The following is a 25,447-nucleotide window of genomic DNA, read 5'->3' as shown; positions in this document are numbered from 1 at the left end:
TTAGACTAGGTTTAAAAACCAAGCTATACAAAATTAGTGATGTGCAAGTCATGCTACAATTAACAGCAACAAACCCTCTTACTGTAAAAGAATTGATCAAATGCCTCATTACAAACTGAATAAAAACATATTTTTCCTAAATTATTGAGATCGTTCAAAGTCAGAACTAGTACACATGTGGAAATATTATTTCAGAATACACAGTGTTTCTGATTTAATTCATTCAAAAGTTTTATTTGAAATGCTTTCTGTGGGAATAAATTATTCCCCCTTGGATATTTAATTGACAATTTTTATAGTCACGATGCATAATATTTTAATTGTGATTGTATTAAATTGAGATGTGTTATGACTACACCAAAACGCCATTATCAATTTTTGTAAAAATCATTTTTTCATTGATGATGTAGTCAATGCTCTAAAAGCATGGTTATTTTCACAAATCAAGTAAAAGCCATCAGGAGATAAAATTTCACTAGTCACAACTACTGCATTTAAGACAGACAACTGTCCTCTTTAATTTTGTTTTGAACCAAAGGACATGACCCTCTATAAACTCTGCATTCCCTGTTTCCCCTTGAGATACATACTCTTGACAGCCTGACTATCAGATGTTTTAGTCACTAATCCTTGATCTTCAGCTACTGAATACAAAATATTTTTGTTGTGTCTACTGCGTTCTTAATTATAAAATTCATCATTCACGTGTTAAGCTTCCTTATGTTTTAGAAAAGGTGAGTGGTCAACATGAATTCCATTTCTACTATGCCAGTTAGGGAAGCAAGAAAGAGAAATAAATGGCTTTTTTCAGGTCCTCTATGTTTGAAAGCCAGAGTGGCAATTTTCAGTGCACAATGGGAACATAAAATAACTGAATGATTTATAATAATTACATGGAAGACAACAAAAAAAATGACAGCTTATTTACAGAGAAAATTCAAGTACTTAATTAATTTGACCTCAACACTAAGGAAAATGTTTCTAGGAAGAGCTCTCCTAGGTATGTAGTAATTAAGTATGTTAATTGCAATGAGCACATTTAACATAAAAACAATGTACTCATTCAACATGATTTTAAAACAGGTGTAGTTTTAAAAGCTCCCTTTTCAAATTGTATTCCCTTTCAATACGAAGCCAACAGAAAGTTCAACATGACCCTGAATAAAGGGGATCATACTCATTTTGTAGAAAGCACACACTCATTAGATTAAATATATTGGTAGCCAATTAATAATTGATATTTTAGGAATGTTGTAAGAAGCTACAATCACTTCAACCGTATATTATCAGATTTTACTAGCAATAATACTAAATGATTGTATCTTATACAGTACTTTTAAAAAGAATGGGGCATCCATCATACAGCAGCTGTTCCCAACCTTTCTGATACCAGGGACTGGTTTCGTGGAAGACAATTTTTCCATTGAGCAGGGGTACAGTGATTGGAATGAAAACTGAGCTTTTTCAGTCCTGTGGTCACTGCTGGGTTTTCCAAATTTGCTGGCATACTGAATGCAGCAAATTTAACTCAAATGATCATTATATCTACTACTGTGGGCAAGAATCCCTTGGAAGAAATGTAGTCCTCAGAGTCAACAAAAGAGTCTGAAATGCAGTTGCTGCTGCTGCTAAGTTGCTTCAGTCGTGTCCGACTCTGTGCGACCCCATAGATGGCAGCCCACCAGGCCCTAGCGTCCTTGGGATTCTCCAGGCAAGAACACTGGAGTGGGTTGTCATTTCCTCCTCCAATGCATGAAAGTGAAAAGTGAAAGTGAAGTCGCTCAGTCCTGTCCGACTCTTAGCGACCCCATGGACTGCAGCCTACCAGGCTCCTCCATCCATGGGATTTTCCAGGCAGTACTTGGATACAATTCCAAAAATGACAAAATGATCTCTGTAGATCTATGAAGACCTACAAGATCTTCAAAAACTAACACCCAAAAAAGATGTCCTTTTCACCATAGGGGACTGGAATGCAAATGTAGGAAGTCAAGAGATACATGGAGTAATAGGCAAACTTGCACTTGGAGTGCAAAATGAAGCAGGTCAAAGGCTAACAAGAGAACGAACTGGTCATAGCAAACACCCTCTTTGAACAACACAAGAGAAGACTCTACACATGGACATCATCATATCATCAATACCGTAATCAGACTGATTATATTCTTTGCAGCCAAATATGAAGAAGCTCTATACCGTCAGCAAAAACAAGACCGGGAGCTGACTGTGGCTTAGATCATGAACTGCCTATTGCGAAATTCAGACTTAAATTGAAGACAGCAGGATAAATGACTAGACCATTCAGGTATGATCTAAATCAAATCCCTAACAATTATTCAGTGGTAGTGACAAAAATATTCAAGGGATTAGATCTGATAGAGTGCCTGAAGAACTATGGATGGAGATTCATAACACTGTACCGAAGGCAGTGATCAAGACAATCCCCAAGAAAAAGAAACGCAAAAAGGCAAAACTATTGTGTGAGAAGGCCTTACAAATAGCTGAGAAAAGAAGAGAAGTAAAAGGCAAAGGAGAGTTTGAATGCAGAGTTCCAAAGAATAGCAAAGAGAGAAAAGAAAGCCTTCCTCAGTGACCAATGCAAACAAATAGAGGAAAACAATAGAATGGGAAAGATTAGAGATCTCTTCAAGAAAATTATAGATACCAAGGGAACATTTCACACAAAGATGGACACAGTTAAGGACAGAAATGGTATGGACCTAACAGAAGCAGAAGATATTAAGAAGAGGTGGCAAGAATACACAGAAGAACTGTACAAAAAAGATCTTCATGACCCAGATAACCACAATGGTGTGATATCTGATGTAGAGCCAGACATCCTGGGATGCAAAGACAAGTGGGCCTTAGGAAGTTTTACTAAGAACAAAGTTAGTAGAGGTGATGCAATTCCAGATGAGATATTTCAAATACTAAAAGATGATGCTGTGAATGTGCTGCACTCAATATGCAAGCACACTTGGAAAACTCAGCAGTGGCCATAGGACTGGAAAAGGTGAATTTTCATTCCCGTTCTAAAGTAGGGAATGCCAAAGAATGTTCAAACAACTGTACAACTGCACTAATTTCATATGGTAGCAAAGTAATGCTCAAAATTCTCCAAGCCAGACTTCAACAATATGTGAACCATGAACTTCCAGATGTTCAAGTGGGATTTAGAAAAGGCAGATAAACCAGTGATCAAATTGCCAACATCTGTTGGATCATCAAAAAAGCAAGAGAGTTCCAGAAAAACATTTACTTCTGCTTTCTTGACTATGCCAAAGCCTTTGACTTTGCAGATCACAATAAACTGTGGAAAATTCTTCAAGAGATGGGAATAGCAGACCACCTGACCTGCCTTCTGAGAAATCTGTATGCAGGTCAAGAAGCAACAGTTAGAACTGGATGTGAAACAACAGACTAATTCCAAATAGGAAAAGGTACTCCTTTTCCTATGCGAAAGGCTGCATATTGTCACACTGCTTATTTAACTTACATGCAGAGTCCATCATGCAAAATGCTGGGGTGGATGAAGCACAAGCTGGGATCAAGACTGCCAGGAGAAATATCAATAACATCAGATAGGCAGATGACACCAGCCTTGTGACAGAAAATGAAGAACTAAAGCACCTCTTGAAGAAAGTGAAAGAGGAGAGTAAAAATGTTGGCTTAAAACTCAACATTCAGAAAACTACGACCATGGCACCCGCCCCATCACTTCATGGCAAATAGATGGGGACACAATGAGAACAGTGACAGACTCTACTTTCTTGGGCTCTAAAATCACTGCAGATGGTGACTGCAGCCATGAAATTAAAAGATGCTTACTCCTTGGAAGAAAATGTATGACCAACCTAGACAGCATATTAAAAAGCAGAGACATTACTTTTCCTACAAAGGTTCATCTAGCCAAAGCTATGGATTTTTCCAGTAGTCATAAGAGTCACTTGGACTGCAAAGAGATCCAACCAGTCCATCCTAAAGGAGATCAGTCCTGGGTGTTCATTGGAAGGACTGATGCTGAAGCTGAAACTCCAATACTTTGGCCACCTAATGTGAAGAGCTGACTCATTTGAAAAGACCCTGATGCTGGGAAAGATTGAGAGCAGGAGGAGAAGGGAATGACAGAGGATAAGATGGTTTGATGGCATCATCAATTCAACAGAAATGGGTTTGGGTGGACTTAGGGGGTTGGTGATGGACAGGGAGGCCTGAAGTGCTGCATTTCATGGGGTCACAAAGTCAGACATGACTGAACGACTGAACTGAACTGAACATGTATGGATGGGAGAGTTGGACTACAAAGAAAGCTGAGTGCTGAAGAATTGATACTTTTGAACTTTAGTGTTGGAGAAGACTCTTCAGAGTCCCTTGGACAGGAAGGAGATCTAACCAGTCAATCCTAAAGGGAGTCAGTCCTAAATATTCATTGGAAGGTCTGATGCTGAAGCTCCAATACTTTGGCCATCAGATGAGAAGAACTGATTCATTGGAAAAGACCTGGATGCTGGGAAAGACTGAATGTAGTAGAAGAAGTGGATGACAGAGGATAAGATGGCTGGATGGCATCACTGACTTGATGGTCATGAGTATGAGCAAGTTCTGTGAGTTGGTGATGGACAGGGAAGCCTCGTGTGCTGTAGTCCATGTGTTCTCAACGAGTCAGACATGACTGATTGGTTGAACTGAAGGGTGCAGGGGATGGTTTTGAGATGATTTAAGCACATTACATTAATTGTGCACTTTATTTTCATTATCAAATCAGCTGCACTTCACATCATCAGGCATTAGACTCCAGAGGTTGGCTACCCCTGTAACTAGAGCATGGAAGAATGCTATGGCAAATGGAATATGCCCATCTTGTTTATCATTTTATTTAGAGTGTAGAATGAGTGACTGAAAAGCAGTAGGTACTAAATAAATAATTACTGGTTATATAAGAAAAGTGAAACAGTTTATTATTATGTTGGTAATACTCTATGACACAAATAAGAAGCATGTTAAAAGGAGGGAGATAAGTGGGATCAATACTTTCATGGAAAATTTTAAAATTAGGTGAGCATTTAAATAAGAAATTAAGGTATCAAAGTATAAAGGTATTATGAAACAGTTGGGCATGACTGAGTGACTGAACTGAACTGAATGTATTACACTCCTTAAAAAATATAATTGCACACTGTGTGCAGCGATGCTCTAAGGAACCAAGTTTAATGGGGATAATAGTGAATAAAACAATTTGTTAGGAAGAATGACTCCTGATTCTGGAGGGTTTAGATACTGCATTTTATAGAAAAATCTAGGAAAAAGAAGGAAAGGAGGGAGGAAGGAAAGCCACTATGGAATAATATATGCTCAGCATTTCAGCAAATGAAAAGCATTGAATTTGCTTCTAAAATAGAGAGCTGCAAGATCTTGTTATAAAATTTACATTTATATTTAGCCAAATAAGCAATGAGAAAGGATTTTGAAGATTCCTTCTGCAAGAATTTGTTAGTCCTCTATAAAAATATACAACTTTTTTTGAGGAAAACTCAATGGAAATCTAATTATCATATTTTCACTATTCCTGTATTCCTGCCCAAACTCTATTCATATACAATATACTTAATTTTTGCTTTATCAGGACCAGAACTCATGTCTGCTATTTCTTCTAATTCTTGAATGGGAAAAATATTCTGGAAATGGAAAACAATCTAATTATTCACAGATGTATAAATTATTGAAAATTAGAATGTCCTAAAAGAATGATTACAGCTGGGAAGCAGCATTATAAAATATGTTAATATTTCAAATGAATCATACCATTTATTTGGAGATTTAAATATTATTTGAACATTATTCTGATGTTAGGAGCAAAAATATAACTAAAATACATTTGTTCTTTGATTCAGAGCTAGATCAAGGAAAATAATCTTACTAATAAGGAGTTGAGTTTGTTTAGTGATCACTTATTAGCTGTCATTGTCTCTCTGTGAAACTAACAATATTCAGTAGCACTAATTCACTAGTAACATATTTCTGGCAATGAGACCATATGCGCACTTACTATATAGCATCTCTCAGTAAAAAATCATTAGTCCTACCTTTCTTTACTGTATTTATTTATTTTTTACCCATGCAAACACAACTGTGAATCTGGGCAAATTTCCAGGGCAGCTGTCTCTATGTAATGGCGAATCAGTTCACTTCCAAATCAGGCCATGGATCCACAATTGCTAGCTGACATGCCATTAAAGAAGGATTGCAGAGGAAAAATTCAGCAATCAAATTCTCCATTAGGTCAGTGACATGGGTCAAATTCCATTTGGTAAACTAAGGCAGAAGCCAACTAAGTCTAAGGCCAGTTGATATCAATATTATTGAAAATACAATATCCTTTTTCCCCCAGAAAAAGAGGGTGAGTTGTTGGTAAACTAACAATGTCTATATAGGAAGTACATGATTATTTCCTTCCAAAGAAGTTATACAAAGGGCATTTGTGTAACAGCAAACTTCAAATGTAGTGAGAAGAATCAGACCAGAAGAAAAACCAAATCTTAAAGGGACACCATTATGTAAGGTCGGAAGTGACATTCGATTTCTTCCTATAGACTGGAGACAATCTGATTCAAATGAATATTTTCCTCTGAGTGACAGAAAGCTACAGAACTGACTGTGATCAATTAACTGTAAACACCGCTACACTTGAACCATACAAATGACCAAGAGGTACATGAAAAGGTACTCAACATTAGTGCTGCTAAGTCACTTCAGTCGTGGCCGACTCTGTGTGACCCCACAGACGGCAGCCCACCAGGCTCCCCCATCCCTGGGATTCTCCAGGCAAGAACACTGGAGTGGGTTGCCATTTCCTCCACCAATGCATGAAAGTGAAAAGTGAAAGTGAAGTCGTTCAGTCGTGTTCGACCCTCAGCGACCCCATGGACTGCAGCCCTCCAGGCTCCTCCATCCATGGGATTTTCCAGGCAGGAGTACTGGAGTGGGGTGCCATTGCTTTCTCCGACTCAACATTAGTAGTCATCAGGAAAGTTCAAGACAAAACCACAGTGAGATAGTTCCCTACACATGTTAGAATAACATCAAAAAGACAAGAAAATAAATGTTGGCAAGGATATGGAGAAGGCAAATCCTTCTGCACTGCTGCTGGAAATGTAAATTGGTATAGATACTATGGAAAATAATATGTAGTTCTTCAAAAATTAAAAATATGACTATCATATGACTAGATATTACACTTCTGGGTATTTATGCAAAGGAAACAAAATCATAATCTACAAAGGCTATCTGTACCTCCATGGTCACTGTATCATTATTTACAATAACCAAGGCATGAAACAACCTAAGTGCCCAATAACAGATAAATCGATAAAGAAGATGTGATAGATATGTAATGGAAAATTATTCAGACATAAAAAGAAGGAATCGATATATGAAATATGGAAATATGTTTCCACATGGTTGCTAAGGAAAGCTGACCAGAAGCAGAATTGGAAAGACAGAAATGAAGGAACCACCAATATTCTCGAAGACGATTAGAGGAAAATATTTGATATACAGGCACGTGTCTGGATGTGCATGATTATATAGAATGTTTCTATGCATAAATTACACTTGAATGACATACCTCTGGGAACTTACATACTCTGATGTGCTGTAAGTCAACTTAATAACAAACACTGAGACATGTAAGTAGACACTTGTTTGCATATATGTGTTCATATGCACACATACTTATATATTTGTATGTAAATATCTGAACACTTAAGGGTACAAAGGGTAAAATTCATGACTATTAGGTGTAAAAAGAGCATCAGGCAGAGGTTATTTTTATTTATTCTCCTTGTTTATCCTCCACCATCACTGAGAAGTAATTTTAGAAACTGTCGAGTGAAAACCATGATCTTAATTTATCAAATGCAATGAAAACCACAAAATCACAATCACACACCAACAAACCAGAACAAAGACTCTAGATGCTGTGTTTCATGGTCCTAAAATTCAACCACATTTCTCTTTTTTCTAAAGACATATACAAAATGATTTACATTTCTTACTTTCCCTTTAAAAAATGACTGTGTGTGCTCATGCTAATATATGCCCATGTATGTTTATAAAACACAAAAGTCACACAAGAAATCTGGAATAATTTGGTCATTCATTTATACACACAAAACTTTTGTGAAAAACATATTAACTGCTTACTATGTGCTAGTCTGCCAGATCCCATTCTTATTTCCTTAGATCAGTGCATAACATGTAAAGACCCCTGTTCTCCAAGTGTTTACATTTCAGAAAGGAGACATGGAAATAAATCGTAAACACAATATGAAAAATGTAGGAAAGGATAAAAGTAGCTGTGTTGTCTGAGGGTTTTGTGCAGCTTGCACAATTAGAGACATAACAATAGATATCATGGAGGAGGGGGACCTTGAACAAAGATAATTACAGACAACAAGGCAAGTAGATATTTGGTAAATAGAATTCCAGCAAGAGGAGCAGCTAGCACAGGTGGAAACGAGTCCTGTTGTTTTTGTTTAGTTACCATTTATAAGGATTCCACCCTCATGACCTAATCATCTCCCATTGGCCTCATGTCCCAGTACCATCATATAGAGGGCGAAAGAGAAAGTCATTCACTTGTGTCCAGCTTTTTGAGAACCCATGGACTACAGTCCATGGAATTCTCCAGGCCAGAATACTGGCATGGATAGCTGTTCCCTTCTCCAGGGGATCTTCCCAACCCAGGGATTGAGCCCAAGTCTCCCGCATTGCAGGCAGATTCTTTGCCAGTTGAGCCACAAGGGAAGCTCATATAGAAGGTTAGGATTTCAACATATGAAATTTGAAGGTGGGAATATGATTTGTTGTTGTTGTTTGTATCTGAGTCTTCTGCAGCTCCATGGACTATAACCCACCAGACTCCTTTATCCATGAGATTTCCCAGTTAAGAATACTGGAGTGGGTTGTCATTTCTTTCTCCAGGGGAGCCCCTGACCTAAGGATCAAACCTGTGTCTTCTGCATTAGCAGGTGCATACTTTTTTTTCCACTTTCTTTTTTTTTAGTATACATTTATTTATTTTAATTGGAGGCTAATTACTTTACAATGTTGTATTGGTTTTGCCATACATCAGCATGAATCCACCACAGGTGTACATGTGTTCCCCATCCTGAACCCCCCTCCCACCACTTTTTACTGAGTCACCAGGGAAACCCTAATAAGCCTTGTAACTTCTAGAAAAAGGAAGAACTGTGCAAGCAGAATGAGCAAAGGGGAAGAATGTAAGGAGAATAGACCACAAATAAGATGAAGGGTCATATATCACAGGGGACCCTTGCCATTTCCTCTGTGGTCAATGGGGGGCCATCAGTTGATTTTGAACAGAAGGGTGACATGAACTGGAATTATTTCAAAGGATGACCCTTGATGTTGATGCTATCCTTTAAAGGACTTGAAGGAAACTATTTAGGAAATGAATGCAGTAATTCATGTAGGCAATTATTACTACTAGAATCACAGTGAGAACAGTAAAAGTGCTGAAAATTGGGATGATTCCACACATACTTTGGAAGTATCACCAACAGGATTTCCTATCAAATTAAATATGCCATGAAGGAGAAAGGGAGGATGTAAGAAAGTTTGAGAAATTTAGCTTGAATAACTGAGAGGATGGAGTTTATCAATAGACATGGTAAAATCTAAGAATAGAATATATTTTTGAGTAACGACCAACAAGTTCATTTTCAACACGTGAATTTGAGATGTCTGTTAGGTACACAAGTATATTATGTGCCAAGAAAGCAGTTGGCTATAGGAGACTGGATTTGGGGAGATCTGTACTGGAGATATATATATTTGGGAGATGTCAACATATGGTGTTTAAAACTATGTGCGTGGATGAGATCACTCAGATATGTGGGTGTAGACAGGAGAAAACCAAAGCTACTTCAATATTAAGAGGAAAAAGAAGAAAGCAGCAAATAAAACTGAGAATGGATTGCTAGTGAGGTGAAAGGGAAGATCAAAATTGTAGTGGACATCTGGGAACTCAAGTTAAAAAATTATGTTAAGAAGAGAGAAATTAACTAGGTCCGATAATTATCAAGTCAATTGAAGAGAGTAGTCTTCTATATATCCATGTATTTTATAAGTTGGCAGAAAGTTTCTAGAATATAGGAAACTGCTAGTGTGAGCAGTTATCTATGGGAAGTGGGATAGCAGGTGAGAAAGAAGGGAGATGCAGATTTCAATTTAACCCATTTCAGTTTCAGTTCAGTCGCTCAGTCAGGTCTGACTCTGCGACCCCATGAACCGCAGCATGCCAAGCCTCCCTGTCCATCACCAACTCCTAGAGTTTACCCAAACTCATGTCCATTGAGTTGGTGATGCCATCCAACCATCTCATTCTCTGCCGTCCCCTTCTCCTCCTGCCCTCAATCTTTCCCAGCATCACAGTTTTTTTCAAATGAGTCAGTTCTTCGCATCAGGTGGCCAAAGTATTAACCCATTTAGCAATAACTTATTTCCTTTCTCATGAACAAGTATTAGTTATAAATTATGAAATATACTTAAACAAGAAGAATAACAATTATCATCTAAGTGATAAAATATATCAGATGACAACTAATGAGAACATCCAAAATGTTACATTTTAAAAGAAAACAAAAAAAATCCTCCAAATAGTATCCATGGAAGTGTCATAGAATCCCAAGCTCTATCATAACTTGGGTTAAGTGTTACATCCAGATGGCCTTTTTAAAAATAAAATCATGTCACTTGAAATGGATAGTGTTAAATCACTAATCTCAAAAGCATTTTAAGTGCTAGATGGCTAAAATTATTGTGTGTACACAGCTAAAAACAAACTGTATGTAGCATACGGTGAAAATGAATGTTCTATGACTTTTTTAACATGGATGAAGATTGATTCTGAAGCTCAAGAGGAAGGGCTATGTAATCCAGTAGCAGGCTATCCATGAAATTCATGGTCCATGCAGTTTTTCACAAGGGAGTGTTGAAATGCCATTGACCATTATGGAGGCTGAGAGTAGTCAGGAATCTGAAATAAGGTCAAGCAAATAACCTAGAATCAAGCATTAACTGATCCACTGACTTTACATCTCAAGGGTAGACGGCATCAGGAATAAGATAAGATAGTTCTAGAATGTTAAGATATAAGGCAAGTAATCATCCAGAAATAGAGATGGAATTTCATAATAAAATTAGAAATGCTACATCACCTAGATTTTTAAACATGGGACTAGAGATAAAGTTAAATACTTTGAGAAATAAAGAAAGGATGGGGAATAGAGACTATGAGAGATCTTGATATTTTTGTAATATGCAAAAATATTCAAACTGATTTTTGTCATGGTAAAATAGCTCTTGTTACAGTTTAAACATTTTAAACTGATGTAGTCAAATGCCTTTTAAACAATGTGTAATAAGTCCAAGAAAGCAAATGTCTTCATACACTTTTTAATATTCTTACTTTAATTTCTGTCAGAGAATAATAGTTACTTTTTTGATAAGAGAATTTGGCTTTACCTTTTCAGCCTAAAATCATTTTTTTGTTACTTTTACGGAGTTTGAAACTTTCCTTGGCATTAAAGAATGGAAGATTCGATGTATTTATAAAAATTGGTTAAGTAACCATCAATGAAAATATCCTGGTTCTGCATTAAAGTTATTAATCATAGCTTTATACCTGGGAAGCAAAATATAATAGTTTTTTAGGGAAGTTCTCTGTGAATCCACAATACTGAGGAATTTTTCCCAAGTCAGTTTGTAAAAATATTCATAATATACTAGTTCTGCATAGTGACATGAACTAATGAGCGCTCTTTACACAAATTCACTTAGAGATCCAGAGTAGGGCACAATGCTCTCTTTTTCCACAGTGTCGTAAAATTAACATCAAACACAGAAGAATTTGCCATTCTTCACCACCCCCATGGTTGTCATCTCCACACCAGAAATTGCAGAGCAAGAATAAATGAAGTTGTTTTCTTCCTGTCACTCATATTTTATATAGTTGTTTCTATAGTGTAGACGTATTTCACTTTTAGGAAGGATTAATGTCAAAAGGGTTTATTGCTTTCTATCAGAAACATCTAGGTAGCTTTAGAGATCTTACTGAAAAAGTTGTTTTGAACAATTTTGTGTGTGTACACAGGCACACACTATGGTGATAAACATGAGATGTTAGGGCACCATGGAAACACTTCAAAAAACATTTAAACTATTTTCTGCAGTGAGTTTTCCTTAATTTTAAAGATTTTTGAACATGAACATGTACCTCTAAAAAGACTACAGAATTAGCAGAAAGTAGATATGAAAAGGAAGCAATCACCATATTGGAAACATAAAACAGATTTATAACTGAGGTAGCATTTTTAAAATGTATGGACTGATTCAACATCTACCTGTCTCTCTGTGTCTGCAGGCATGAGTGTGTATAACATCGGGGAACAAGAGTAGATGGTTAGTATGAGTTTTATTTGAAGGATGCTTAATTGAGGGGAGAGGGAGATGGAGAAAATGTCTGCCATTCTGTTTAAGATGCTCAGATAAACTTTGAATAAGCTGTTGATACTCTCATGAGGAAATGGACCCTTAGCTGAAATTTCATATGCTTGGCAAAAATAATAATTCATCTACAGTTGTCAGGCACAAAACTTCACAGATTTATCCACTAAGATTTCCTGTAATGGTTCAGAAATCTACAGACACAGGGGAAGGGGCTTGACAAATTATTTGGGTGTGATAACATGATTCACATAAATGGTAGGGGATAATAGGCAACTTAACTCACTGCAAATCAAACAGCTCCATGATCCATCATTAACCTAAGGGAGCCTTCACTTTATTGAAGTAGCCCACTAAATGAACAGGTCACCACTTATTTAAAAGCTCAGAGATTTGTTAATGTGCCAAGGATTTAGAGTCTATTAGATCAGATGGCCAGAACTATAGGCACTTTGGAGAGCTAACATGCTTTGGTGTGTGTGTATAAATATTTTAAAGAAGATTTTTTTAAATTGATTTAAACAGGGCACGCTACATTTGTGACATTATGCTGTATAAATGTGCACATGTCACGTTGAAAAGAAAAATGAAAAAGGATTCTGTAGAGAGATACTCCAGGAGCAGAAATAAGTTTCCACTCTAAGCCGACTTTCATAATGCAATTAACTCCATTAGAGAAAATGGAATGAATACTGTTCAAATAAAGACAATGCAGTTAGCAGAAGCAGCAATTCAAGAAGAATTAGCAATGCCCTTCTGAAGAGAGCTACTGAATTAAACCTTGGAGGGTTTTAAGATTAAGCCATTTAATTGTTAACTTCAGGAGCTCTGGACTTTGCATAGACAGGAGTCCAGGTGTTAACACCGATTCTTCTCTGTTCTTTACAGATAAAAAAACTGAATCTCAGAGCCAATTAAGAAAAATCTTTACAGTCCTTATTTCCCTCTTTTTAGTGTATTTTGGGAGGTTTATTTTAATGGTAGGCACCATGGGGAATTAGGGACATTATACACAATGAGATGGTATTGACTCTTGAGGTGAAAAGATAACTAGTGTTTGCCCAAATTAATCTGTCTTAACTTTAAAACCATTTTTTTTGGTAGGTTGACACTCAAATTCTGCCCTTTTTATTTCTTAAATCATTTTAATAAGAGAACACTGCTTCAGTACCAAATACTAATACAAATGGCATGATTAGTTAGCAATAACTATATTCAGGGATCAGATTATATGCATAATTACAATAAAAAGTCACATAATTCATTAATTGTCTCACTTTTCTCCCTAAATATAACCACTCTTAACATATCATATGCAAATTGCTCAGAATCCTGTTATATGTATCTGTATGTTTAGGTGAATGTGTATCCATTCTATCATTCATTCATTCAATAATTCAAACAAATAATTACTGAGGGCTTCTAAGTGCCAGGTACTTCTGTAGGCTTTTCTTCATGGGCCTTGTGGTTTATTTTGGAAGATGGATAACATAATGCAGCATGATGTAAGTTGAAGCAGGTCTGATTTAAATAAAATTAAATAGATAATAGGTAGAGAGAATTCTGGAGAATGAAGTTGTATTAATAGACTAGTTATAGCTCTTAAGCAAGAATATTTAAACTGAGATCTACATGAATTAAAAGGGGAAGCTGGGTGACTGCCAAGTCCCTCTGGCAGGGATAAACTGGACATAATGAGAAAGAAAACTGAGGGACTAGGCCAGATATTGACTTTAAACTGTGAAAGTTCCTTGACCATGACATTGGAGGGTTTACATCCGGCTAGTATGCAATGAATTGTTAGAGGAGGGAGCTAACAGTAGAAGCAATCTTTTAAAGACCAGTTTCAAGCCAAAGATAACTGAAGTTTAATCAAAGGTAACTATGGTGGAGCTGAGAAGTGACTGGATGAAAGACATATTTGGACAATAAAGCCATGAAGCCAGTAGACTCAACTGTGGCACTAATTGTGGGAAAGGCAAGGTCTCAGGGTTGATCCCAAGTTCTTTAAAAACTAAATGAATAATTATATAGTTTACTAGAATGAAGAAAAACTTTAAAGTTACTATATTTAGGTTGTGGTAAGAATGGGCAAAAATCATGAGTTTGAGTTTTGAAAAACCTGGGTTCAAAAAAAAAAAAAAAAGATGTTGATATGGACTAAACTTGTGACCCCCTTCCCAAATTCAGGGACAAGATATGTTGAATTGCTAACCCTCAATATAATGGTATTTAGAGATATGGCCTTTGGGAAGAAATTAAGGTTAGATGAGGTCATAAGGGGGTTTCCCTGTTAGCTCAGCTGGTAAAGAATCTACCTGCAATGCAGTAAACCCTGGTTCGATTCCTGGGTTAGGAAGATTCCCTGGAGAGGGGAATGGGCACCCACTCCAGTATCCTGGCCTAGAGAATTCCATGGACAGAGGAGCCTGGGGCTACAGTCCATGTGGTCACAAAGAGTCAGTCACAACTGAGCAACTAACACTTCCACTTTGAAGAAACACCAGAGAGTTTGTTCACTCTCTTTCTTTGTCAATATCAAGAAGAAGTCATGTGAGTACACAGCAAAAAGACATCTATCTGCAAACTAGAAACTCTCACCAGGAACCTAATTAGCCAGACCCTTAATCTTGAACTTCCTACCTTCCAGAATTGTGAGAAAATAAGTTTCTGTTGTTTAAGTCACCCAATCTATGGTATTTTGTTCTAGCTGCCCAAGCAGACTAATATAGATATGCAAGTGGAAATACTAAGTAGGCATTCTTAGAGACTGGAGACTAGAAACTGATGCTCAGCATAGGCATTGGAGACAAAGATACCAATCTGGAAAGGGGCATTCAAGTGATATTTAAATCTGAGCTGTTACTAAACAAGATTACTCTTGAGTGCATTTCTAGATAGAGAGGTGAGTGGGCCTTGGACTGGGTCCTGGGAAATTCTGATAGTATCTATTTATAGGACTTCCCCAGTGGCTCAGTAGTAGAGAATCTGCCTACCAATGCAAGAGATATGGGTCCAATCCCTGGGTCAGGAAGATTCCCCTGAAGAAGGAAATGATAACCCACTCCAGTATTCTTGACTGGGAAATCCCATGGCCAGAGGGGCCTGATGGGCTACAATCCAAAGGGGTTGCAAAGAGTCAGACATAGCTCAGCTACTAAACAACAACAAATCTACTTACAGCTAACACTTGAACAACATGGGATTAAACTTCAAGGGTCCACTTATGTGCACATTTCTTTCAATAGTAAATGTTACATGGTGTGTGGTTGGTGGCATCCACAGGTGCAAAACTGTTGATACAGAATAACAGAGAATGTAGAAGGCTGACTATGAAACACAGGCAAGTTTTCCACTGTTTGAAGGGTCAATACCCCTAACATCTGTGTTACCTGTGATGTCCAAGGGATGACTGTGTAAGTCTGAAGACAGAGAACTCACCAAAGGAAAGTAAGAAGCAGCAGCAGTCAGGGAGAAAGTAATAAAATAATAAGGCAAGGAAAAGCACCTGTAAATTTCTACAGAATATAATCTGAGTATTGGAGTTGTTGGGTTTTAAATTTTGATGGATACTGCCAAATTTTCCTCCTAAAAGATTTCGCATTTTATAGTCCAGCCCAAACTCTATGAGGTGGGCCTTTTCTTCTGTGGTGTGATTGTGTATTTTGAACATGCCTGACTTCAGTTTTTGTTTTTCAAAAGTAATGCCTGTTTACCACTTTCACTGTGTGGAGGTGTGTGCAAACTTCTGGGCTTTGGCAGATTACACACCATAAATTATCATGTATACTTTTGTTTCCTTCATTACTAATGTTATATAACCATAGGCATATACAATTCCTTGTGAAATACTGAGATTTGATGGTTGTACAGGATGAATATATTAATTCTGCTGTTTAAGATGTATATTATTTATATTTAGTATACATAGATATTCACTGTATATGCAAGATTACTTGACATAACTCTAGTTCAGGCTGCAACAGCTAAACTTCTAACACTGAACTCTCTTCTATGTGAGGATCTTATATAGTGGTGACATTTTAGAAAACAGTTTAGCACAAATACTACATGCGAATTAAGATAACTAGATGTTTCTCTGTGAAACACTCATTTACTTCCAAAAAATCATTCTGGGCTTCCCATTCCTGACTAGGTAAACATATAATATAATATCTTGCCAAGAGTTTGTTTTTCACATTTCACTCACTATCCTATTGCGACTAATTAGAGAAAATAGAGTTTGAGTACATATTTTGCTTTTAAATCTGCCTGAAATCACATCCTTGGACTAATGGCTATGCTTCATAGAAGTAAATATTGACTCACAAAGTGGTAAGAGGACAATTTCAATTGGGATCTATTGTTAGTTGCTTGTTACTTGAAACATTCCTATGCACTTTCCTGAGAAACAGTTGTAAATGCATCATGCAATTCAGTTCCTATGATAGCACACATTTTTTTTCCAAGGGCAGCATAGAGTCTGTGTGTGTGCATCTGTGTGTGCTCAGTTGTGTCCAACTCTTTGTGACCCCATGGACTATGGCCCGCCAGGAGCCTCTTTCCATGGAATTCTCCAGGAAAGAATACTGGAGTGGGTTGCCATTTCCTTCTCCAGGGGATCTTCCCAACCCAGGGATCAAACCTGTGTCTCTTGCATCTCCTGCCTTGGCAGGCAGATTCTTTACCACTGTGCACCTGGAAAGTACAGAACAGAGGCTCAGTTCAGTTCAGTTACTCAGTCGTGTCCGACTCTTTGTGACCCCATGGGCTGCAGCAGACCAGGCTTCTCTGTCCATCACCAACTCCCGGAGTTTACGCAAACTCATGTCTGTTCAGTCAGTGATTCCGTCTAACCATCTCATCCTCTGTTGTCCCCTTCTCCTCTTGCCTTCAATCTTGTCCAGCATCAGGGTCTTTCCAAATGAGTCAGTTATTCACATCAGGTGGCCAAAGTATTGGAATTTCAGTTTCAGCATCAGTCCTTCCAATGAATATTCAGGACTGATTTCCTTTAGGATGGACTGGTTGGATCTCCTTGAATAGTCTATCAGAGGGCAGACAGAATAGAGGCTGCTGCTGCTGCTAAGTCACTTCAGTCGTGTCCGACTCTGTGTGATCCCACAGACGGCAGCCACCAGGCTCCCCTGTCCCTGGGATTCTCCAGGCAAGAGCACTGGAGTGGGTTGCCATTTCCTTCTCCAATGCATGAAAGTGAAAAGTGAAAGTGAAGTCGCTCAGTCGTGCCCGACTATTAGCAACCCCATAGACTGCAGCCTACCAGGCTCCTCCATCCATGGGATTTTCCAGGCAAAGTACTGGAGTGGGGCTACTAACATCAATTCCCTATAGTTAATGTTTCTCAATATTTACCAAGCATTTGTATCTCTTTCAGTTGCACTTTAAAGTATTACTTTGGATAAATTAATTAGCATCACATTTTGGATATTTCTCAACAATCCTTTTTAACATTTAAGATATCACTTTAATAAATGCTGAAATGTCACAATTATTATTTGATATATCATTTGAATTATTTGTGAACATTATTTCACTTGCATTATTAAAATTAAATACATCTTTTAATTGCAGCTTTCACCTGAGCCTTGCATAGTATACATTTTCATCTTCTCTATGTTGGTTCACAAACTCAGGAACTTCTCAGGTGAAATGTGAAACTGGCCCTATAAACGGAGGCCAACGAAAGACAGAAGAAAAAGGCAGACATTCCAGATTGGCAGGTGTCAGGTTTAATAAGCAACAGAACATATACAAAGTTTGTCTTGAGTAGCAGCAAGACAAGCACATCTCTGCATCTACCCACCAGAATCTTAAATTTTTATACAGAGGACTTAAGGATCTTTTGGGGCTTCCCAGGTGGTGCTAGTTAAAAGCCTGCCTGCCAATGCCAAAAACATGAGATACAGATTTAATCCCTGGGTCAGGAAGACGCCCTGGAGGGGGGCAAGGCAACCCACTCCAGTATTCTTGCCTAGAGAACTCCATGGACAGAGAAGCCTGGTAGGCTATATTTCATAGCATCACACAGAGTTGGACATGACTGAAATGACTTAGCACATGGCACTTAAGGGGGTTTCATCATGTATTCAGTCCAGATGGCCTCAACAACCTTACTCTCTAAAGGCTGCATCCTTGAACGAGGTCCTAGTGGGGGAATGGTGGGCGCGACTACATTTCAAGGATAGGGGAGAGATGAGGAGCCTCCAATTGCTCAATCCAGCTCAGGGTAATCATTAATCATATCCTGTTTATGACTCTTTCAATTCTAAAGCCTTGATCCTTTATTTCATTTCTTTCTAAAGATTTCTACCTCATCTATTTACATGCTCAAATATCTATAAAAAGACAAGCCCACAAATTTCCTGGGACTCTGTATTTTCTCTAGCTACCTTCTATTCTCTTGTTATTCAATCATTATAAGTCATGTTCAACTCTTTGTGACCCCATGGGCTTTAGCATGCCAGGTTTCTCTGTCCTCTACTATCTCCTGGAGTTTGCTCAAATTCATGTCCATTAAGCTGGTGATGCTTTCTAACCATCTCATCCTCTGCCACCCCTGTATGGCAAACCATTCTAGTATTTTTGCCTGCTAAATCCCATGGACAGAGGAGCCTGGTGGGCTATAATCCATGGGTTCGCAAAAGAATCAGACTCAACTTATCAACTCAACAACCCCTCTCACCTATATCAAGTTATGGATCAAATATTGTTTTCTCATAAAGCCAACTCTGATTACTCTGTATACAGCTGAAAACTTACCCACACACCAACCATCCCTGATATTCATTCTCTTCTTTGCTTGACTTCCAACCCTTTTGAAACACAGTGGTAAAAGTTTCATTACAAACCAAACCCCATTGATTCTTTAAACTACCAGAAACATCCATGCCTGTCTATTGAAAGCACGCTTGCCAAAAATAAAAGGATTTTTTAAATTTAGGTGACCTGAAAACTGCTTCTAGCCCAACATGCTAAGTGAATTCCATGACATAAAAAGGCCTGGTCACTGTATGCTTTTATTTTACCCAGCAGGCCAGCTCTGACTATAGTTAATCTCCACCAAGCTAGCATGCTATAATTTAAAAGGAAGTTTAAAAGGAGAAAGACTTGACTGTTAGTTAGTATGGTCTACGTAGTAATATACTAAATCAAGAGAAGCAACCAAGAATCAAAAAGATAAGTGGCTTCCCTCATGGCTCAGAGGTTAAAGCCTCTGTCTGCAATGCAGGAGACCTGGGTTCGATACCTGCGTTGGGAAGATTCCCCTGGAGAAGGAAATGGCAACCCACTCCAGTATTCTTGCCTGGAGAATCCCATGGATGGAGGAGCCTGGTGGGCTACAGTCCACAGGGTTGCAAAGAGTTGCACACGACTGAGTGACTTCACTTTCACTTTCTTTCCTAAATGCCCAGAGATTAATCTCAAAATTTGCATTCAAACAATTGTCTTACTCTCAAGTTTTCAACTTTCATATCATCATGCAGATAATAAATCTTGACTCTCATCTGTACCTGGAAAAAATATACAATAATTTTTCAGCAAATAGGAGTTATAAAATTCATTGATGATAGGGCACATTTAAGGTGTAATCAATTATACTCATGGGCTTCCCAGGTGGAACAGTGGTAAAGAATCTGCTTGCCAATACAGGAGACACAGGAGATTTGGACTCGATTCCTGGGTTGGGAGGAAAGATCTCCTGGAATTGGAAATGGCAACCCACTCAAGTATTCTTACCTGGGAAATTCCATGGACAGAGGCACCTGGCAGGTTACTCTACTCCATAGAATCGCAGAGTTAGACACGACTGAGCATACATGCAAATACACTTGTAAATAGCTTCTTACTTTATGGGTAAGTTTGTATTCACAACTTACGTCCTAAAGTTTGACTGCATCTTTGGTACTTAAAACTAATCATGTGTCATTCAGCCATTTGTCCACATAAGTTTAACAGTTGACACGTAAGTCTGGCATTTCTCTAATGAGTATCTGCGCACAGATTAGGGCTAACCTGCTCTCACTAGAATCTTTTCACATATATGCATGAGATGTACATATTTTATGAAAAAGTTTACATTATTCAAGTGAAACACCACTTATATATAAGGTAATATAAATAATTTATAGAATAATAACTTTGATGTTCAAAAAGAAGGGCTATGAAACAAAACCACAACCCTTTAGTAAAAAATAAATAAATAACTGAAGCACATTGAAGATTTAATTCATCCTTTAACACCGTAAGATATAGGGCTTCCCAGGTGGCACTAGTGGTAAAGAATCTGCCTGCCAAGGCAGGAGACACAAGAGACAGTTTTGATCTCTAGGTCAGGAAGATCCCCTACAGTAGGAAATGGCAACACACTTATGTATTCTTGTCTGGATAATTCCATGGAGAGAGGAGCCTGGCAGCCTACCATCCATGGAGCCGCAAAGAGTCAGATATGAGTGAGTGCACATACACACACAAACAAGATTTAATATGATAGAGTTTAGAAACTTCAGTGAATTTTAATTTATAAAAATAGTAAACATAAGTACTGTTTTCAACAGTTTCTGTGTGTGAATGTGTTAGTCGCCGAGTCATGTCTGACTCTTCATGACCCCACAGACTGTAGCCCACAAGTCTCCTCTGCCCATGGAATACTCCAGGCAAAAATACTGGAGTGGCAGTCATTCCTTTCGCTAGGGGATCTTCCCAACTCAGGAATTGAGCCCAAGCTCCTGCATTGCAGGCAAATTCTTGCAGGGAGCCACCAGGGAAGCTCTTCCATAGTTTGACATGTGTACATTAAATTAAGTGATTAAGTAATAATTGGTAACTGAATAAATGTATTCTTAGAACATTATCAGGGATCTCACAAAAGTGGAATAATATTACATGAATGTCACCTGTTAATTTTTCAGTATCATTAATGTGGAAAAAATGTTATCCCATATTATTAGTCATCTATCATGTGATGCTTAAAAAAAAAAACTTTGAAAATTTTATTCAACATAGGCAGCATTATTCATATTCACACAAACATATTTCCCTTCTGAAATCTGGTGATGATATATCATACTTTAACATGATAATTCAGAAAAACAACGCATTGCCTTAAAGCCAAAAGTTAAAACGTTTTTAAAAGCTGTAAGAGTGCAAATTGTTCAATTATATATTAGTAAATTAAAAAGAATATTCCCATTGAAAATCATAAATTTTCATTCCTTAAATAAGTTTACCTCCATATAAATTGTCCCTATTCATAAAAACTCTGTATTTAACAAGAAGGGTGAAATAATTCCCACCTAATAGTTTAATATAGATAGAATCACCATTTGGTGCCACATTATAAGCCAAATTTTATCTATTCCTGTGGTAACACCAACATAGTAATAAAGGACGTAGTTAGTTTAAAAAGTTATAATTTGTCAAAAGATGAAAAGAGTAGAATCATACCTTAAAGGAGACATATATAATCATCCTTTCCCTTCAGAAGTAAAAAGACATTTACAACAACACTACTAGTAGGCTATTTTTATTATACAAGTTCTTAGATTTGATATTTACATGAAAACATGCCTCACTTCTGAGGAAAAATATCACTCTACCCACCTTCCTATGGTAATTGTTAGATTTAATGACATGACATCTAAATGGCATAGGTGTGAAAACAGTACTGCTTCACATTTCGCATAAGAACAGCTTAAGCAGACTATTTGCAGTTCTATTTCATCAGCAACAGTGATTTGAGGTTCACGACAGTGTATTTTAAGGAGGAGGAGTGACATATTTTTACCAATCACAAAATGATAAATGATTGATTTCAACCAGGATCACAGACTATTACATGAATCACATTTCTGCCAAAATATCAGCTGCAAAAGATGCTAAGTCTAAGGAGATCAGTTCTGTGCCCCATCCTTTAAAGACGCAATCAGACTGAGGTATAAGTATGTCACGTGAAGCATTAACAGGGATTTTCCCCCATAAACTGAGGAGTGTTTTTGCTGTGATAAGAAGTTAATATGCATCATCCCACATGTAGGACAAATGACACCCACCGTCCCATAATAATTCTGCTCTTCTCATGGGAATTATCTAAAATGATCACATCACTAAGCTGATCAGTGGAAGGAATGAAGTCTAGTAGGGAAAAAAGCATTCTTGGCTTGAAAAATTCCCCCTACTGCTTGAAAATGGTATACAGCAGTAGAAGTTAAGAATCTAGAAACCGGAGATTTGCTGAACACAACAGAAAAGAAAATGGAACTTTTTTCTTTTTTTAATGGGGTAGGAGCTTAACATTGGCAGGGTCATCCTTGGACGTTAGTGTTCAAAGTAAGAGGTGGTATTATTAGAGGGAAAATGCATTATATTCTGGAATTAAATTTTTAAATGAATATGAAAACTCTTTTTACTCCAGTAGTTTCTATGGCAGGTGGAGGAATGGTCCCTAGATTTTGTTACTGAACCAGCTCACATGCTGATTAGTGGAAAGCTCCTATTTTGTTTATGGTTATGCTCTTGAGCATTCTAAAACAATTCATCAAGCAATTTCTATGGCTTAGGTAGAGTAACCATCTACCTTTTTTTTCTGTAGAGACCTTCTCCTGGCATCATGGAAATATTTATAATAAAATGGACTCATTTAAAGTCCTTTTTAGAAATCATAATGAAGACATAACTTAAAATGATTGGGATAATTTAATGAATAAGTGATGCTACTGAAGGATGAGTTTCAATATTTCTGGGTAGCTGCATACCTAATACTATTTGACAGTTCTAAAAATGATCAAGTATGCTGAGAAGATTGAACAAACTCATACCTGCTTGGCATGATTGGATTTTCATGTTTTGGTCATGTATAGTGTAATTCAAAACCGTAAGCATATTTTCAGAATTTACTCTATTTAAATTTTTTTCCCCAGTCAGGATGTAAGGTAATTTTCTAGCTGAGCAATTTGTGAATGAGCTTCACAATACGTGATGAGAAACAGAAAATCATCTCAATGGTCACAGGATCAGCCAAAAGTATGTCAGTTCCCTCTCCCGAGAGAACAGAGAATATGTCTATAGGACAGGGAATATCAAGCACTCTGGACTACAAAGGCTCTGAAACCATGTAATTCAGATAGAGAAAGACACAAATAAGGATCTGTAAAAGGAAGAAAATATTTATAAAATGCAAATGGTCTCTTTAAAACTGATTTACTTGCATGTACTATATTAATACATATTCCTTATATTTTAAATGGACCCCCAAATGATTAATATCATTAAGATAATTATGAAATGCCTATTATGTAAGCCACAGCATATTTAGTAATCCGTACCTCTTTAACTTGTCCCAAATTAGTTTTGTGGTAGGAAACTCAAATAGCTATATACAGAAAGACCAGTCATTGAAACATTTACATTGTTTTACATTCTTTTCAGTTTTAATGAAGAATGAAGTTTAAAATCAGTGGAGAAGGAAGTAGGGCTATTATTGTATTTTAATAAAAATCAGTTGAGGCATTTTCAGAAGCCGTTTGAAAATAAAGCATTAATGATTGTGTAAAAGAGATATTAATTAAGCCATTTATCATATAAACAGTTGAACACCTAGCATTTTTTTTTCCACACGAAAATTTAGACAAGCAAAGTAAGGTATCTTAGTGGCTAAAACACTTCTTTCCCTCTCTTTGTAATTTAACCCCTCGTTCTGCAGAGGACAGACTTGTTTAGAACTTACCGAAGTTTCCCAAAGCAAAAACCACGCACCGGCTCCTAATTCAGATGCTAGATCTGTGGGCAGCCTCCCTGCTTCAGCTTCTGATTACGCTAGACAACACTTTATTAATCATGTATGAATTTCTGCGCGTGTACCCTGAAGCGAACACACACTCTGCAATCTCCATCACCAAAAGAAAAAAGAAGACGCCTTACCTGATGGCAGAAACGGCGGCTGCAGGATCAGTAGCAGAAAGAGCAGCAGCAGTATGTATGCAACAAGCCAGGCTTTGCAACGAAGGTGAGATTGCGCTCTCGCTCTCGCTTTCTCGCTTCCTCTCTTTATCTCTCTCTCTCTTACTCTCCTAAATCACTGTAGCAGCAAACTGCGTTGCATTGTTTCCCCTTTGAGTCACAAAAGGCCCTCCAAGCCGGGCAGCTAGGAGAGACACCACTTTCTTCCTGGAAGCGGCTGCCTCTCTTCTCAGAAACGCCTGGACCCCTCTCTGTGGCTCCCTCCACGTTTACCCTTCAGATCAATGATGCTCGCGGAGCGGCTGGAGCTCAACTGCAGCGCCGAGCGGCCAGCCAATGGGGGAGCAGGATTCCCTCCCAGTCATCTCCCCGCCCTCAAAACAAAACACAGCGTGCCTTTGACACAGCACCGAGTTGTGAAAAGTCACTGAATCCTATGTTTGAAATCTATCTCGGTTGTTCTCCCCCCCCCCCCCTCCCCTAGCGTTCATTGCATCCAAGTTCTAGGGAATCGAAGCTCGCAGAACACTCAATCAAATCAGCTTAGTGGAGGGGGAACATGGGGGCGGAGAAAGTGAGGGCACTGGGTTAGTTAGCTCTGGCGCTTTGGCGGGTGTTTGAGGACCATTCACAATCAGAGGAGTGACGATCAGCTGGGAGGCAAAAGGCTTAGGTTTCTAGTCCTCACTGCCCTCAGTCACCTGATTCTTTCATTTTTGTGGCACTAGAAAACAAAATCCATTTTACCTGAAAGTTGGCTCATTCTCTAAATATTGTCTAAACAAGAATGAGCTTCTCATTAATGACAGCAATCTTATTCATGTCCTTTCTACTAGTTCATTTACCTGTTTCCATTCTCATAGATCTTGGTCCAGATCCTGTGAGGTACTAAAAACTGTTCATTCTACTTTAATTTTGGTGTAGTTAAATATGGGAAGATTTT

General features: G+C 37.8%; 1 protein-coding gene across 3 annotated transcripts in view; it reads right to left on the bottom strand.

The window, feature by feature from the left end:
* Positions 1-24,804, bottom strand: part of CDH12 (cadherin 12) — a 1,186,459-nt gene extending 1,161,655 nt beyond the window's left edge. For 2 of the 3 annotated variants that reach the window (XM_027520212.1, XM_027520211.1), the window contains exon 1: positions 24,466-24,803. The gene's annotated coding sequence lies outside the window, so the exon portion shown is untranslated. Of the gene's footprint in view, positions 1-24,465 lie in introns of all 3 variants that reach the window. The other variant, XM_027520215.1, reaches the window with a different exon arrangement.
* Between the last annotated feature and the right edge of the window lie 643 nt (positions 24,805-25,447).

Source organism: Bos indicus x Bos taurus, chromosome 20 (genome assembly GCF_003369695.1).
Source record: "Bos indicus x Bos taurus breed Angus x Brahman F1 hybrid chromosome 20, Bos_hybrid_MaternalHap_v2.0, whole genome shotgun sequence".
In the NCBI taxonomy this organism is placed as follows: Eukaryota; Metazoa; Chordata; class Mammalia; order Artiodactyla; family Bovidae; genus Bos; species Bos indicus x Bos taurus.
The sequence above is the reverse complement of the archived record's forward strand: the minus strand, read 5'-3'. Positions and strand labels throughout refer to the sequence as shown.